Source organism: Macrobrachium rosenbergii, chromosome 41 (genome assembly GCF_040412425.1).
Source record: "Macrobrachium rosenbergii isolate ZJJX-2024 chromosome 41, ASM4041242v1, whole genome shotgun sequence".
NCBI lineage: Eukaryota > Metazoa > Arthropoda > Malacostraca > Decapoda > Palaemonidae > Macrobrachium > Macrobrachium rosenbergii.
The window spans coordinates 94,870,535-94,885,487 of NC_089781.1; the positions used below are offsets into that span (position 1 = coordinate 94,870,535).

Consider the following 14,953-nt stretch of genomic DNA (forward strand, 5'->3'; position numbering starts at 1 on the left):
CTATCAGGGGATACTGTAAAGGCTACAAATTTCATCTAAGGATACTGTATGATACCAGATGAAAAGATACATAAATTTCAGTAGGGATACAATTGCAAATCTCAATATAACAACTGAATTATCACCATTCTACAAGGGGATACTGAAAATAATAAAAAATCATGAAAGGATACTGTGTGATACAAAATGAAAAATCTCAGTTCCAGTAGGGATACTAAGCTACTGCTAGTCGTTCCAAAGAATAATTTGGGAACATTAACAAGGGATACTGTGCGAACGATTCCATCCAATAAAGACTACAGAGGATACATTCGATACAACCCCGGAATAATGTGGAAGGAGCTAGAGTGGACTTAATGAGGATACCTGGGATGGAGGATACCTGGAATGGGGGATACCTGGAATGGAGGATGAGGATACTTGGAATGGAGGATACCTGGAATCCTACATAATGAATTCCTAGATGTTATTCGATATCACTGGCCATTAGTGAAGGCTTCTCGTAATATTACGGAAATGCATAAATGGGCGCCGATGATAATATTAGATTATAATCTGGTTTAATATAAGCAGGGGGGAAGTCAGTTACTCCAAGGGATAATTAGAAACTTAATTAATGAAGTACTGGCTGAATAAAAGTCACTCGGAGTCGGCCTTTCTCATTTTCCTTCTTACTTTCTCTTTGAGAAACGGGGAATTTAGGACGTTTTAAATTTATTAACAGATGCACAATGAAATCACTTTCTTTCTCATTTTCCTTCTTTCTTTCTCTTGAACTTTCTCTTTGGAAAACGGGGAATTTACGGCTTTTGAAATTTATTAAGATGCACAACAGAAATCGCCCTTTCTTTTTTTAATTTCCCCTTTCCTTTCTCTGGTACTTTCTCTTTGAAAAACGGGGAATTCAGGACTTTTTAAATTTATTAAGATGCACAATAGAAATCAGTCTTTCCTTTTTTTACTTTCCCCTTTCTTTTCTATTACACTTTCTCTCCACGACGTTCTCAATTTCTTAACAGATGCAAAGAGAGTGATCATGTTTATTTACCTATTTATTTATTTATTTCTTCATTTATTTATTGCCTTGGGCATGTTACGTTAAATTCCACTATGGCTCCCTAGATCTGTGTGGTTAATATTGTACCTGGTAGTTGGCCGACTGTGGCTGGTCGTAGCCACGGGGAGGAGAAGGGCAATGGGTTAACTACCTAAAACCAACTAAAAATTTTTACCCACATCGGGATCAAACCCAGGTCTCTCAATCGAAAGGAAAGGCCACCACCAACTGACCCACACAGCTCAGTTGGTAGGGCCCTTGCCTTCCGATTGAGAAACCAGGGATCGATCCTGATGTGATATCATTTTGTTACACGTAATTGTGTGTGTATATGTATATATATATATATATATATATATATATGTATGTGTGTGTGCGTGTGTGTGTGACTGACTATAAGTACTTGCAAAAACCTCCATCACTTATTCCAACGAATTTTAAAGAGCGCGTGTCATTCGATTCGCGTGTAAAGAGGGTCTGGTCTCTCTCGCTAATAGATCTTTAGGAGTACTTGTGGCAGCGACCCCCTAAACATTTACTCCCTTTTACAGCGTCGCCGTGACTCTCTGAATAGCCTCTAATTGCTGGATGAAGTGGCGGGTCTCACCCCCTAAACCCCGCCCCCATCCCCCGCCATGACCTGACCTGTCCGTTCCATGAGCACAAAACTCCCGGTTCCTGCTGGCTTCCTAATGAGATTATGGCGAAGTCCTCTTTTCCCTCTCGTTGTATTTCAGTGGCTGTTTGTTGCCTGGTAACCGTTTTTTCTTTTTGGGGGGGGTGGGTGGGATGGGATGGGGGGTTGGAGGCATTTTCCAGAGACCGTTTTCCCTTTCAAAGTCTTTTCTTCCCCGCGACAGGAGATGGGAGGGTGGGAGGCATTTTCCACGACCCATTTTCGCTTGCCGAGTCTGTTCTTTTCATTCCAGTACTAGTTTCCAGGGCTCGTTTTCGCTTTCAGGGTCTGTTCTTTTCGTTCCAGTGCTAGTCCCCAGGGCTCGTTTTCGCTTTCAGGGTCTGTTCTTTTCATTCCAGTACTAGTTTCCAGGGCTCGTTTTCGCTTTCAGAGTCTGTTCTTTTCATTCCAGTACTAGTCTCCAGGGCTCGTTTTCTCTTGCAGAGTCTGTGTAGTTTTATCCAGAGTTAGTTTCCAGAGCTCGTTTTCTCTTGCAGAGTCTGTATAGTTTTATCCAGCGTTAGTTTCAGAGCTCGTTTTCTCTTGCAGAGTCTGTCTAGTTTTATCGTTAGTTTTCAGAGCTCGTTTTTCTTGCAGAGTCTGTATAGTTTTAGCCAGAGTTAGTTTCCAGAGCTCGTTTTCTCTTGCAGAGTCTGTATAGTTTTATCCAGCGTTAGTTTCCAGAGCTCGTTTTCTCTTGCAGAGTCTGTATAGTTTTATCCAGCGTTAGTTTCCAGAGCTCGTTTTCTCTTTCCGACGCTAGCTTGCTGCTCTCCAAAGCTTGTTTGCTACTAGTTGACAGTTTTCCTCTTTTTGAGGAGGGGTAGGAGGGTGGGAGGCGGTTCCAGGGCCCGTTTTCGCTTTCAAACTTCTGTTAAGTTTTTTCCAGCGCTAGGTTCCAGGGCTCGTTTTCTCTTTCTAATTCTATTCACTTTTTTTTTTTGTTTTGGATGCATTTTCCAGCCCGTTTTCTCTTTCAATGACTGTTCAAGGTTTTCCAGTACTAGTTTCCAGGGCTCGTTTTCTCTTTCAAATTCTGTTCTTTTTTTTTTTTTAGGCACTTCCCAGTCCGTTTTCTCTTTAAATAACTGTTCAAGTTTTTCCAGTACTAGTTTCCAGGCGTCGTTTTCTCTTCCAAATCCTGTTCTCTGGTTGGAGGCATTTTCCAGGGCCCGTGTTCTCTTTCAGAGTCTGTTCAGTTTTCTTTCCAGCGTCACTTTCCCGAGTTCGTCTTCTCTTGCAAATTCTACGCTTTTCTTTCAAGCGTAAGTTTCCAGGGTTTGTTTTCTCTTTCAAATTCTGTTCTTTTATTGGAGGCATTTTCCAGGACCGTTTTTTCTTTCAAATTCTGTTCAGTTCTTTCGAGCTCTATTCTCCAGAGCTCGTTTTCCCTTTAAGAATCTGTTCAGTTTTCTTTCCAGCGTGTTTCCAGGGCTCGTTTTCCCTTTCAAAGTCCTTTTTTCCCAAGCAACAGGAGCTAGAAGAGTGAAAGGCCGTTCCAGGGCCCGTTTTTAGTTTCAGTCTGTAAATTTTCCTGTGTTAGTTTCCAGGGCTCGTTTTCTCTTTCCAGCACTCCGATGCGTCCCTCCAGTGTTAGTTTGCTTTCCAGCTTTTGGTTTTCATTGCAGTCATTGGTTATTTGTTGTACAGCTTACACAAGCAGTGTTATTCGCTTTCCAAACTTTGTACTCCATTACTCAATGAAGTGCCTGAGTTCTTCACAGTACTTGAGCAATATCGCCTTAATCCAGTGTTTGCTTGAAGTTGTTTGTTTGTTCTTGCTTGCCGGTGATTGTTTGCTTTTCAGTCTTCGTTTTCCAGTACTTCTTTCCAGTGCTTGCGTTCTTTCCACTGTTTGTTCTTCAGCATCTCATTCCAGAGTTAAACAAACTCTGGAAAGAGAGCCTTCCATTACTGGTATTATTTCCAAAACTTCCTTTGTTTGATTATTCCTTGCAGCGTCCCTTCGGCCCATAGCTGCAACCCCTTTCGTTCCTTTTAATGTACCTCCTTTCATATTCTCTTTCTTCCATCTTACTTTCCACCCTCTCCTAATAGTTGATTCATAGTACAACTGCTTTGAGGTTTTCCCCCTGTTACACCATTCAAACCCTTCTGCTCTCAATTTCCGTTTCAGCGCTGAATGACCTCACAGGTCGCAAGCGCTTGGCCTTCGGTAAATTCTATATTTTATTCCTTGCTTGATTATTCTCCAGTGTCTCTTGCCAATGCTCTTTTGCTTCCTTGCTTTTCAGTATTTACTCCCACGTGCATTTCCTGGTGCTTGTTTATTTTCCAGAACTCGTCTGTAGTCCCAGTTCAAGTAACAATCTTGTTTCGCGTTCCTTTGGGGAAGTTGTTTGCGTTCTAGATTCGTTTCAGCTTTGAGGAACATTTTTGTTCCAAGACTTTGGACCTTGGAATGACTGTCTACCGTCTGGTGAAGGTTTGATTTGTCAAAACCTGTTTCCTTTGTATGGCTTTGTACGTTGTGCTTTGACGGCCTTTTTTTTTTTTTTTTTTTTATCTCATAGCCTGTTGTAGCTGTCATCTGGGTTTCTATAAAAACCAATTTGATTTTGATCAAAAAGTATTTTTTTTTAATGTTTTTCCGTTTCCATTCTTGCCTTTTGAAACGATTTGCTTTTTCTATTAAAATGCAGTAGTTTTTTTTTTATCCTATCACTATGTATGTATGTTTGAGAGAGAGAGAGAGTAAAAGAGAGAGAGAGAGAGAGCTAGAGAGTGGAGAGGAGAGAGAGAGAGAGAGAGAGAGAAAACGGAAGCAGAAAGAGAATAATAACAAAGATTTGCAAAAAAAAAAAAAAATAATAATAAAAACGAATCGCAAAATCCCAGAACCACTGAGTTGCAACACCGTAAATAATTAACTGACCAATTGGTTCATATTACTACAGCATCACAACAATTAAGGACAATCGATTACTAACCAGCAACCGGGGAGGAAGAGGCGATGTAATCTGACAAAAAAAAGTAATGTAATTTGTCAGCAAAACACGCAAAAGAAACCCAGCGATAAGAGTCGGGACGATTACCTTCAATCAGATATATTGCATTTGCAAGAACTAAAACATAATATTTTTTCATGTCTCTGTGATGCGAAATAATTATCTGATAATCTGAAATAATCATCTGATTATTTATGCATATTCTTCAGGCAGTCCTCTTCTGAATAAAGTATGAACAGCCATAATTATTATCGGTGAAATTGATGTACCCATTTGAGCGAGTCATATTTAAAAAAAAAAAAAATTCTATTGCATGTCTTACAGGAATAAATATTTCTCTGATGGATAAATCCTGTCTGACAGCTCATGAAACTTGCAGGTCAATTACCTACTTCATTAATTTTATAATCACTTACCAGTGCTAGTTTTACACATAATTATATATATATATATATATATATATATATATATATATATATATATATATATATATATATATATATATATATATATATATATATATATATATATATATATATATACATGTATGGATATATATATATATATATGTATATGTATATATATATATATATATATATATATATATATATATATATATATATATATATATATATATATATATGTACATAAATATTTAATAAACACATAGTTTAAAAAAATTATCTGCATACTTGTAGATAAAACGCAACCATCACCATGCACATAAATTCATCTCCCCGTCAATGGACAGACGCCACATCACTTCACATAACACACATGAATCATAATCATACTCATCATATCGTATATGTCATCTGGTTTTCACATCAATGGCATAAAAAAATCACTGTCATCCGAGTCTTAAGGAGAGATGATAATAACAATAATAATAAAAGGGAAAATAAATCTCCCACGCCGATTGATTGGGTGCCAAAGGTGATTTGTCTTAACAGGTAACTAATTGGTTACCTGAGATTGACGAAATAATCGGGTTAATTCTTTTTATGTTTCTGTTTTTTTTTTTTTTCTTAAGTTCCTTGCGAGTGTTTTATTGAGCTCAGTGTCCGATGCGGTATAAAACTCAAGTTTCACTTGGATGAATTGCTAATTTTTTCATTTTAAAAATTTATTATTCCACGTCTTCATTCAATCTTTATTAACTTGTCACGTCTCGTAAGTCAACATTAATTCAGAAAATATCGTCATATTTTTATAAAAATGATAAATATTAAAAAAACAAAAAATAACTTAAATAACTCGCATTACACTTCATACGACCACAGGAGACGGAGCGCGTCAAACCGCCGAGTAAAAACCACACGTCTGAACCCAACGGCTTCCACAGCCCTACTGGCGGGTCGTGTCGTGTGTTGGTGTCTTCTTCTCCTTCTTCTTCTTCTTCTTCTTCTTCCTTTTCGTCTTCTTCTTCTTCTTCTTGTGTCGGCCTTCCCTCCGCTGGCTCGCAACAATGGGTCTCGCTCATATATACAATTCGGTTCCCCCGACAGCTCATATTGTCTAATAATAAGATGGCGCACGCCAGCGCCGTGTGTTCCTACGGTAATATAATGCATTCCTGATCGGCGTGTTTGAACTGCACGCACGCACGCGCGCACGCACGAACGTCACGCGCGGATTGGTGACGAATCCGAAAAATGGAGTCGTTGACGAATATTTCGAGACAAATTTTAGTTTCCGAGTGAATGACGGATTCGAAAACGAAGTCGTTTACGAATATTTCGAGACAAGAATTGGTTTGCGAGTAGATGAAGTGTTAATTACAGGTACGACAGGTGTCACACGCCACTGCAGGTAGAAAGAAGAGATTAGTAATGTTTCTCTAATGTGGGAAGATGAGATACACCACTACAGGTAGAAAGTATAAAGAAAAAATAGTAATGTTTCTCTAATGTGGGCAGGTGTGACACATCACTACAGGTAGAAAAAAAAAGGATTAGTATTGCTTCTTTAATATGGGCAGGTGAGGTACACTACTCGTGGTAGAAAGAAAACAAAATTAGTAACGTTTCTCAAATGTGGGTAGGTGAGGTACAACACTGCTATCAGAGAAAAAACAGTACTGTTTCTCTAATGTGGGCAGGAGAGGTACACTACTCTTGGTAGAATGAAAACAAAATTAGTAATGTTTCTCAAATGTAGGCAGGTGAGGAACACCACTGCATCTAGAAAAAATGAGTAATGTTTCTCATGCAGTCTGATAAACAAATAGTGATGTTTCTCAAATTTGGGCAGATGAGGTGCACAACTGCATTTAGACAGTACTTTCTTCGTTTTTAACGTGCTTTTTTTCATTTTTATAAAGCACGATGCCTTGGACTTTGATTTGGCGGTGGGTAGGCTGGCCTCGATCGGCTGCCCTGCCTGACATCGCTTAGAAAGCGAAAACAATAGTAATGTTTCTCCCAGCAGCGAGGGAACTGGGTAGGTAGGTCGACAGTTCGAGAGAAAGGTGTCTGTTATGTTTTTAGAAAAGTGGTTTTGTTTATGTGTGTATTAAGAACATCCATTTGGTTTCAGCAAACTTTTCCGTTGATTACACGTAATCCTGTTCTACACGGATAGCAAAGTGTCCGCCTTCTCTGACTGGTCGGCTGCGGGGATTGAACCATCAAACAGACTTTAGTCTGAGGTTTCTCACCAATGTGGGCCATCGAGGCAACTGCATTTAGACAGTACTGCTGGCAGATAAAAAAAACAGTAATGTTTCTCTAATGTGGGCAGGTAAGGTAAACCTCTGCCGGTAGAAAGGAAAAAAAAAAAAATAGTAATGTTTCTGAAATGTGGGCAGGTAAGGTACACCTCTGCAGGTAGAGAGAAAGAATTAGTGATGTTCCACAAAAGTGGACAGGTGAAGAACACAACTGCAGTCAGAAAAAAACAGTAATGTTTCTCAAATGTGGCCAGGTGAGGTACACCACTGCAGGTACATCAAAGAGATTAGTAATGTTTCTCAAATGTGGGCCGCTGAGGTACACAACTGCACTTAGAAAGTACTGGAGGCAGATAAAAAAAAAAAACAAGTAATGTTTCTGAAATGTGTGCAGGTGAGGTACACAACTAAATTCAAAAAGTACTGGAGGCAGATAAAAAAAAATAGTAATGTTTCTGAAACGTGGGCAAGAAAGGTACACCTCTGCAGGTACATAAAAAAGATTAGTAATGTTTCTTAAATATGGGCAGGTGAGAACAAAACTGCACTTAAAAAGTACTGCAGGCATATATATAAAAAAAGTAATGTTTCTGAAATGTGGGCAGGTAAGGTACACCTCTACAGGTAGAGAGAAAGAATTAGTAATGTAAAAGTGGACAGGCGAAGAAGAACACTGCAGTCAGAAAAAAAAAGAGTAATGTTTCTCAAATGTGGCCAGGTATGGTACACACCTCTGCAGGTAGAAAGCGAAAAAAAAAAATAGTAATGTCTCTCAAACGTGAGAGGCAATATCAATATTTCCGACCAGCGGCGGGGCAATTACCGCGCAATTGCAGGACGTAAATTAAGAAAAGCATGTGATATTGCATGCAATAATCGCAGCGATGACACTGTCAAGATTGAATGACATTGCTTAGTGCCTTCTACTAAAAGTGATTTATGAGGGAACCGTTGTTGGGGATTTTATTTAAGTTTTGTGAAAGAATTTATGACCTTTTTGTTTTAAATAAAAGATGATAATTTTGTTCCTTATAGAAAAGACACCGTTTTCTTTCTATCGTAACTCGTCTAAAGTGATGTTTTGCTATTGTCTTTCCACATATAATAATAATAATAATAATAATAATAATAATAATAATAATAATAATAATAATAATAATAATAATAATCATTTAAGTCATATTAAAGGGTTCCAGACTTCTTTCTTCAAAGACGCAGACTCACGTCATGAAATAATAATAATAATAATAATAATAATAATAATAATAATAATAATAATAATAATAATAGTAGGCTAATAATAATAATAATAATAATTCAAGACTTATTAATGGATTCCAGATTTTTTTTATTTAAAGAGGAGAAAACGTTTAGTGAGATACTACTACTACTAGTACTAGTACTACTACTACTACTACTACTACTACTACTACTAATAATAATAATAATAATAATAATAATCATTATTATTATTATTATTATTATTATTATTATTACTATTATTATTATTATTACTTAACAATAATAACATAAGAACAACAAGCAATAATAATAATAATAATAATAATAATAATAATAATAATAATAATAATAATAATAATAATTATAATAATAACCCCACGTAAAATATTTCCATCACGTGAAATCGTAATTACCTCTTCCCAGGTGTAATATTCAAGAGATTTACGCACGCGCGGTTTAAATGTATGTAGAGCGATTTGCCTTTCGCGAATTCGGCCCGCGAAATGAATTCGTGTAATTCGCGTGACAAATGCCACACCTTTGTAAGCGAAAGGTCATTTCATAAAGGTGCCGGGAATGAAATATGACCTACGATAGGAAAAGAATGACCTCTGAGGGTATGTTCAAGGTCGAAGAATATACAGCGGGGGAATGTATTATTATTATTATTATTATTATTATTATTATTATTATTATTATTATTATTATTATTATTATTATTATTATTCAATCAGAAATCGTTCGTCTGGGTTCAGGTTCTATTCTAGGTACCGTCGACATGTTTCGACCAGCTCGTTGGTCATCCTCTGGACGTGGTTGCAGAAGGTCTTCTATTAAGGACAATTTCACCATAAACGTAAAGAAGACGAACGCGCCCTCAAAAACATCATCGAGAATAATGTCAGCCCTGTTGACTCCAACAAAAATATACATCTGGTTATTTATTACAAGAGCAGAAAGACGAGCAGCCTGGTTATGCGTAACAACCCAGCCCCCCCTCAGCAGGACCCCTTGAAGAAAACCAACGTGGTATACCGGTACTCATGCCCCGTCCGAGGATGCCTCGGTTCTTACATCGGTATGACAACCGTGCGTTTCTCCAAGAGGATTTCCTGCCACGCCCAAGAGGGGGCTATCTTTAATCATGCCAGGACCGTCCATAACCAGAGAATAGCAAGAAAAGACATAATCACGAACATCGAAATAATTGACCGAACTACCGACCACCGCCGCCTACGCCTCTTGGAAGCATTGCACATTGGGAAAGAGAAACCAACACTCAACATTACGCAAGAAACCTTTCTCCTCCCCACGGCAGCCAGGAGACATGCACCGAGCGATCCCCATAGCGAACGAGTGAATCAAAATTCGGCACCCGAGGATCGAAATTCTCTTGATCCCCAGCACTACAAGACGAAAACCGAGCATCAACTTGGATGAGTAGGCTCCGCCCGAGGGTACATGCCCCGGGCAGCCAATCATGATTCAGCACCGATCAAGACACCTCCCCCCTATAAATACCAACCCGAGCTACCTCGTTTCTTCAGACCTCCTACAACCATGTCCAGAGGATGACCAACGAGCTGGTCGAAACATGTCGACGGTACCTAGAATAGAACCTGAACCCAGACGAACGATTTCTGATTGGATATTTTAATAAAAGACTTCCCATATTCCGCACACTATTATTATTATTATTATTATTATTATTATTATTATTATTATTATTATTATTATTAGTAGTAGTAGTAGTATATGAACTCCGATGGTATTTTCAAGGTCAAAGGATGAAGCATTAAAACGTAAGAAAATTATTATATTATTATTATTAAGGTAATAATAATAATAATAAAGGTTACAATAACGAATGGTGTAGGCTTTTTATTATTATTATTATTATTATTATTATTATTACTATTATTATATTTTTCTTCTTCTTCTTATTATTATTATTATTATTATTATTATTATTATTATTATTATTATTATTATTATTATTATTATTATTCTTCTTCTTCTTCTTCTTCTTCTTCTTCTTCTTCTTCTTCTTCTTCTTCTTATTATTATTATTATTATTATTATTATTATTATTATTATTATTATCCTCTGGGATACCAAGAACAGATGCCCCCAGGCCTATGAACATTCTACCCTCGACGTGCTTCCCACATGACACAGTTTTGTGTAAACTCAAAAGACACTGAACAGTGTCAGGTCACCCGCGGTCAAGTGACGAGTATGACTGTAACGAAATCCTTTTATTTCTCTCTCTTCTCTCTCTCTCTCTCTCTCTCTCTCTCTCTCTCTCTCTCTCTCTCCAGTTATAAATGCAAGAGTATTTCCTTTCATTTTCGTTATACGTGTGAGAGTATTTTTTTTCATTTGTTTTTCCTAAATTTATTAGCTGACTACTGTATTGGAAATGATCCAGGTATACATTTATACATGGAAAGCTATATCTCTTTTTTTTTTTTTTTTTTTACAGTTCTTTATTAGTTTTATACTGGAACAATGTAAAGTGCGTGTGGAATCCTTTTACACATACTCTCTCTCTCTCTCTCTCTCTCTCTCTCTCTCTCTCTCTCTCTCTCTCTCTTTAGTTATATAGTTTTGTTTTATTTTTACAGTTCTTAATTAGTTACATACTGGAACAATGTAAGGTGCATATGGAATCCTTTTACACTCTCTCTCTCTCTCTGTCTCTCAGCAGTTGTATATTTAAGAATATTTTCTTTTATTTGCACAGTTCCTAATAAGCTTAATACTGGAACAACGTAAGGTATGAACTGAATCTCTCTCTCTCTCTCTCTCTCTCTCTCTCTGCAGTTGTATATTTAAGAGTATTTTCTTTTATTTGTACAGTTCTTAATTAACTAAATACTGGAACAATGTAAGGTATGAATGGAATCCTTTTATCCTCTCTCTCTCTCTCTCTCTCTGCAGTAATAAATGTAAGGGTATTTCATTTTACTTTTACTGATCTTAAGGAATATTATACAGGGACAATGTAAATTGGGGATTTTTGCGCAGTTTTTGGCACTGCATCAAAAATCTGGTCATACACTAAAGGTGTACTCTGAAGGCGCCTTACGCAATCTCTATTCGAACATATTTAATCATATCACTGACGGGCGAGATATTAAGTCAAAAAAAGTTGATCGTCCTAGGGGGCCACTTTGAAGAGATCTGGGTGAATCACCAACTCTTCAATTTCTGTTTTCTCAATAAATCTAAGTACAAAGACCACCTCGCTGAATGTGAACCTTATCATTACATAAGTGCACTTTCAGTTTTCTGTAAAAGAAAACTATTGAGATGGCCTTGTCTGTCCGTCCGCACTTTTTCTGTCCGCACTTTTCTGTCCGCCCTCAGATCTTAAAAACTACTGAGGCCAGAGGATTGCAAATTGGGATGTTGATCATCCACCCTCCAGTCATCAAACATACCAAATTGCAGCCCTCTAGCCTCAGTAGTTTTTATTCTATTTAAGGTTAAAGTTGGACATAATGGTGTATCTGGCAACTATAAAGGTCAGGCCACCACCGGCTCGCGGTTAAAGTTTCATGGGTCGCGGCTCACACAGCATTATACCGAGATCTATTTTCAGTGGCCTTGAATATACGCTGTAGTGGCTGTACAGAAAACTCGATTGCGCCGAAGAAACTTCAGCGCATTTTTTACTTGGTTACTTACACTTCTGCTGCAACTTTTCATTCCAACCGCCCCCTTCAACCCCCACCTCCTGCAGCCCCTTTAGCCGTACACTTTAAATTCCAGTTAATGCTGAGGCCTCATTCCAGGAGTTTCACTTCTCGTCCTTTCAAACGGCAATCCAGTCCTGCTTTGAAGCTGGGTTAATTTTACATAGTTTTGACCAGATTAATATTTTTTTTATTGTATCCTATTACTTGTCAGACTTATTTAGTTATTATTCATAATATTTACTTCTGTTACTCAGTGTTAGAAGTCAACTTCCGTATTTTCTGAATACTTTAATGTCTCTCTAATATGCAGCAAACGCAACCTTCAGGAGAGAGAGACAAAGAGAGTGAGGCTTTTTCATGACTTCTCTGTCTCTTCATACGTATGTAATTATCTATAATAAATACATGATTAAAATATATACACACATATATATATATATATATATATATATATATATATATATATATATATATATATATATATATATATATATATATATATATATATATATGTATGTATGTATTTATAAATACTGTCAAGAGTATCCTCTCATACACAATCTTCCAGTCAATTAGTCAAATGAAATAAGGGCTAAGCAATTAATTCATTAATTTAGCATGATTCATTGTAGGCGAATTCGCCTCTAAAAAAATCTCTCTTGGGGGGACACTACTTAATCTTTTCTCGTTCAAGTGCTGCCGAAATTCCTTAAATTCCAGGTGCTGTACCTGTCGGAGCTAATCGTCGCCCGAGGCATGTCAGCTGGCGGGCTGAACATACGCATTCCGCCATCTTGAAACTGCAGCCATGCGGGCAGAACGATCGCGACGCCACCTAGGAGGAGAAAAAACGTAATTCCCGAAAGTTACAAAGGGTCTGGAGAAAGATGCTCGGTCTTAGAATTGCTCAGACGCTGCCCTAGGACGGATGTCCTGTCCCTTGTTCCATTAAACTAACTATTTCTGACACGTGGCTGGCAGTAACCAAAGTAGCTTTTACTGTGGAATTATTCACTTGCCCTTCCTCTCGCTGGCCCCCAAAAGAGGAGAACCTCATCTCCTTATCAAGGTAAAGTACCGGATTTAAGGTTATTTTCGTCAGGCACGTCCCTATTCGTCTCTAACTATTTTTTCTTCTTTCTTTCCATGGTGGGGTATACCTGCAGTGAGACCAGTATTGCTTTTTATATTTTGTGTTGATTAATTTGCAAAGCATTGACGAGAAGCGTAAAGTAATTGTAAAATATCCGAGTTACTGGAATCGAGTTCAGTCTACGCATCATCTACGCAATTCCTCTATTCCTTCGTTGCAGTGCTAGTTTCAGTTGAGTAACAATAAGTTTTTCGATTACAGATTAGTAGTTAGTCAGCGGTGGATCTGTGCATCATCTTGAGAGTGTAGTGTCCCCACTACAGTGTTTTCAGCACCATTTGAAGCGGGCATCCCATTTGCTTTTCATCTTATAACACCAGAATTACGCTACCATTCTGCTGATGTGTTTTCTTTTGTAAATATAATTAATTAAGTTAAACCCCAGAGTTGACCTAATCACTCCCCTCTTGAAGTAGGCCCTCTGCCTTATTTTGTTGTATATAATTTTAGCTGACCTCAAGGCCAGAGTCCAGATTTTTGTGGTACTTAATAAGTGGCATATCATCCAAGTATACCTCATTGACCTACATAAGTACATTATAATATATATAATAATAGATATATATATATATATATATATATATATATATATATATATATATATATATATATATATATATATATATATATATATATATATATATATATATATATATATACATGCATATATAGATAAACACACAAACACAAAAACACATGTATATATATGTATAAATATACATACATTACAAATAATACATACTACATACATGCATATACATTTATACACTAAAAGCCTTCAGTCTCCCAGCATCGTACACAAACCGCACTGTCTCCTACTTAATTCCGGAGCCTATGCAGGAAGCGCAAAATACTGTCCCGTTTACGAAGATCTAGTTGTGAGCAATGGCCCATTCGTCCTCGGATACCCAAGGCGTGGCGAGGAAGAGGCTGAATAATCTTTCTCTTGCCTGAGGATGCCCTCAGATGGATGCTTTAGATTATCTTTTGACAGAGAGAGAGAGAGAGAGAGAGAGAGAGAGAGAGAGAGAGAGAGAGAGAGAGAGAGAGAGGTTTCTCTGAACAAACCAAAAGCATGTGTGTATTTAGAGTGATGGTCTGAATTGCTTGCCTGCTTTCGAATTCACTTTGAGAGAGAGAGAGAGAGAGAGAGAGAGAGAGAGAAGGGTTTGTCTAAAGAAACCAAAAGCACGGATGTATTTATTTTGATGATTTGTCTTGCTGCCTTGCTTTCGAAATAATTTTGAGAGAGAGAGAGAGAGAGAGAGAGAGAGAGAGAGAGAGAGAGAGAGAGAGAGAGAGAGAGAGAGAGATTTTATGATATCGTAAGCGCTGTTAACCTTACAGTTTCATCATTCGTTTTACCAAACAAGGTGAATCATCGTTCCATTTTTTTTTTTTTTTAATATTACTAAGGACTGTTTGATGCACATAAATCAGAGGTTCAATAACTTAAAGTTCATATTCCTTTTGGTGACTTG

At 37.4% G+C, this 14,953-nt stretch overlaps 1 protein-coding gene across 2 annotated transcripts in view; it reads right to left on the bottom strand.

Annotated features, from left to right (window-relative positions):
* Positions 1-14,953, bottom strand: part of LOC136827021 (zwei Ig domain protein zig-8-like) — a 478,879-nt gene that overhangs the window by 451,735 nt on the left and 12,191 nt on the right. Inside the window, exon 1 of one of the 2 annotated variants that reach the window (XM_067084706.1) lies at positions 5,969-6,283. The exons of the other annotated variant lie outside the window; for it this stretch is intronic. The gene's annotated coding sequence lies outside the window, so the exon portion shown is untranslated. Of the gene's footprint in view, positions 1-5,968; positions 6,284-14,953 lie in introns of those variants that run through there. 2 annotated transcript variants of the gene reach the window in all.